The 3815-nt window shown below is 42.1% G+C and overlaps 1 non-coding gene across 1 annotated transcript; it reads left to right on the top strand.

Annotated features, from left to right (window-relative positions):
* Positions 1 to 3012: 3012 nt before the first annotated feature.
* Positions 3013 to 3119, top strand: LOC113001022 (small nucleolar RNA R71). Its single transcript, XR_003266352.1, has one exon. It is a non-coding gene; the product is annotated as a small nucleolar RNA R71 (small nucleolar RNA).
* The last annotated feature ends 696 nt before the right edge of the window (positions 3120 to 3815 follow it).

Here is a 3815-nt window from a genome sequence, read left to right as displayed (position 1 = left end):
CTGTAGAATCCTGCATGACCAAGAAAAGATCGCACCTCTCGCACACAAGAGGGGTAAGGAAATTGTGAAATAACAGAAATTTTTGCAGGATCTACTTCAATACCCTTATTGGAAATAATGTGGCCTAAAACTATACCTTGCTCAACCATAAAATGACATTTTTCAAAATTTAGAACAAGGTTAGTTTCAATGCATCTATTCAAAACTTTTTCCAAACTATTCAAACAACCATCAAAAGAGGATCCATATACAGTGAAATCATCCATAAACACCTCTATGCAATTTTCTAAAAAATCACTGAAAATACTAATCATGCACCGCTGGAAGGTACCAGGGGCATTGCATAGGCCGAAAGGCATCCTCCTATAAGCAAAAGTGCCGAAGGGGCAGGTGAATGTGGTCTTTTCCTGATCCTCAGGAACAATAGTAATTTGCATATAACCAGAAAAACCATCAAGGAAACAGTAGTGGGATTTACCTGTCAGGCGTTCAAGCATCTGGTCAATGAATGGCAGGGGAAAATGGTCCTTTTTGGTAACCTGGTTCAGCCTCCTATAGTCAATGCAGACTCTCCAACTGTTCTGCACCCGAGTAGGAATTAGCTCCTCCTTCTCATTTCTGATCACTGTGAGGCCAGTCTTCTTCGGGACTACCTGGACGGGACTCACCCATTGGCTATCGGAGATAGGATAAATGATTCCAGCTTGCAAAAGCTTGGTTATCTCCTTCTTCACTACATCAAGAATCATCGGGTTTAGTCTTCTCTGTGGTTGTCTTACTGGTTTAGCTCCATCCTCTAAATTTATTCGATGCATACATGTGGATGGGCTAATACCAGGAATGTCCGCCAGGGTCCAGCCTATAGCCTTCTTATGCTTCTTGAGAACTGACAACAACTTCTCCTCTTGCTCATCAGCAAGGGAGGCAGATATAATCATTGGAAAACTCTTGCTATCTGGCAGAGGCTTAAATTCTGGTGTGGTCGGCTGGACAGTGGTGGAAGGGGATGGTTTCTCAGCCTTTACCTCATAAAGAAAGTCAGAGGTATGTGTACTTCCTGAAACATGGTTAGTCCTATCTGACTCTATAAAATCAATCTCAAGAGGTAAAACACCACCACCAGGCATGCAATCAATATCACTCTCAGATTCACTCTCAGCATCAAATTCAGACATATGATCAAGTACAATTTCAGACTCAATGCATGAAGAGTGAGAGGCATGCAGATTAGAATAAAGATCAGTCATGTATTCATCAACAACATGGTCAATTATTTCAGCACGAAATACAGAAAGATCTTCAGATGGGTATTTCATAGCATCCAGAATATTAAAATGAATAGTTATATCACCAAACTCCATGGACAGTGTGCCTGCATAAACATCTATCTTAGTTCTAGCAGTTTTCATAAAGGGTCTGCCTAGAATGATGGGAACTAATCCTTGAGAAAATCCATCTTCCATATTCAAAATATAAAAGTCAACAGGGAAAATCAGTTCACCAACTCTAACTAAGACATCTTCTATGAAACCAACAGGGTAGGCAACACTTCTATTAGCTAAATGAATTACCACATTAGTTGACTGCAAGGGGCCTAGAGATAGAGAATTAAAAATAGACAGAGGCATAACACTAACAGAAGCTCCTAAATCTAGCATGGCATTGTCAAACTTACTATTCCCTATGATACAAGGTATGCTGAATGTACCTAGATCTTTGTATTTTTCAGGAATTTGAGGAACAGATTTACCAATCAATGCGGAGACATTTCTGCCCATGCTAATCCGTTCACTTCCTTTAAGCTTCCGCTTATTAGTGCACAGCTCCTTCAAGAATTTGGCATATCTTGGAATTTGCTTTATTGCATCCAACAGAGGTATGTTTACCTCTACCTTTCTAAACGTTTCCAAGATCTCTTTCTCTGCCTCTTCCATTTTTTTGTTGGAAACTGCTCTTGGAGGAAATGGAAGAGGGGGAATGTGCTGCTTCTGCAAATCAAAATTACCTGTGGAAGAAGATTCACCTGCATAGAAATTGTTAGGTAAATTTTTGTCATCACCTTTTTCTGGAATAGAGTGAAGTTTGGTAGGTTCATTTGCAGATGAGGAAGGTGCTACGGGTTGAGGTACTTGACATTGCTTTCCCGACCTCAATGAAATGGCACTGACATTTTTGGGATTTTGGACAGCTTGAGAAGGCAGCTTGTCAGAATTCTGGGACTGTTGTTGATTCAATTGGGTAGCCAATTGTCCCATCTGATTGGTTAAGCTCTGAATGGAGGCTCTGGTCTCTTGCTGAAACTGCATGTTCTACATAGTCATTTGCCTCACAAGTTCTTCGAGGGAAGGTTGTGGAGGGGCCTCAACTGTTGGCTGTTTTTGGGGTTGTTGCTGTTGTTGGATTGGTGGAGGAATGTATGGTCTGCTTGGGCCAGCAGCATTTTGGAAGGAAGGAGCAGGCTGCTATTGTTGTTGCTGAGGGCTGGACCATCTGAGGTTAGGGTGATTCCTCCATCCAGGGTTGTATCTGTTGCTGGAGAGGTCATAATTGCTCTGCTGTGGTTGATTTTGCTGCTGAGGTTGAGGAGGTCTATTGTAAATATTTGCAGCATAAGCTTCAGGCTGCTCAATTGCTCCAGGTTGCTGCATGGAAGGGCAAAGGTCTGTATGGTGGTCAGCAGAGGAGCACAAACCACAAACCCTTGCGACAGGTACAAATTTCTGATTCAAGGCCAGCTGGGTTACCAAGTTAACCAATGCATCCAGTTTGCCTTCAAGCTTCTTAGTTTCAGATGATGTAGATGGGTTTGTAGCTACCTCATGCACTCCTCTAATGACTATGGCATCATTTCTGGCGCTAAACTGCTGGGAGTTGGAGGCCATCTTCTCAATTAAATTTCTGTCTTCAGCAGGAGTCATGTCTCCAAGGGCTCCACCACTGGCAGCATCTATCATACTTCTCTCCATATTACTGAGTCCTTCATAAAAATATTGGAGAAGAAGTTGTTATGAAATCTGATGGTGGGGGCAACTGGCACATAGTTTCTTAAATCGCTCCCAGTACTCATACAGGCTCTCTCCACTGAGTTGTCTAATACCTGAGATATCCTTCCTGATGGCTGTGGTCCTGGAAGCAGGGAAAAATTTCTCTAAGAATACTCTCTTAAGGTCATCCCAGCTCGTGATGGACCTTGGAGCAAGGTAATACAACCAGTCCTTTGCCACTCCCTCTAATGAATGAGGAAAAGCCTTCAGAAATATGTGATCCTCTTGGACATCTGGGGGTTTCATGGTGGAGCAGGCAATGTGAAATTCTTTCAAATGTTTGTGCGGGTCTTCACCTGCAAGGCCATGAAACTTTGGAAGCAAATGAATCAGTCCAGTTTTAAGAACATATGGGACATCCTCATCAGGGTATTGGATGCACAAGCTTTCGTAGGTGAAATCAGGTGCAACCATTTCCCTTAGAGTCCTCTCACGGGGTGTCGTAGGTGAAATCAGGTGCATCCATCTCCCTTAGAGTGTTCAAAATCAGAATGCTCAAAATTATAATGCTCAAAATCAGGATGCTCAAAATCACCAATAACAGAATGCACAGCTTCACCAGTAATGGAATGCTCAGAATGATCAAAAGGTATAAAATGATGCCTAACTAATCTATGAAATGTCCTATCTATCTCAGGATCAAAGGGTTGTAAGTCAGATGGATTGCCTCTAGTCATGCACTACATTCAGCATGCACAACTAGTTGCCTTGTCATGTAAATAAAGGTGTAGGTTTGAACTACAGCTACCCTCAAATGATATCCAAATGACT

Source organism: Glycine max, chromosome 2 (genome assembly GCF_000004515.6).
Source record: "Glycine max cultivar Williams 82 chromosome 2, Glycine_max_v4.0, whole genome shotgun sequence".
NCBI classification, from domain to species: Eukaryota; Viridiplantae; Streptophyta; class Magnoliopsida; order Fabales; family Fabaceae; genus Glycine; species Glycine max.
This window is presented reverse-complemented; position numbering and strand designations above follow the sequence as displayed.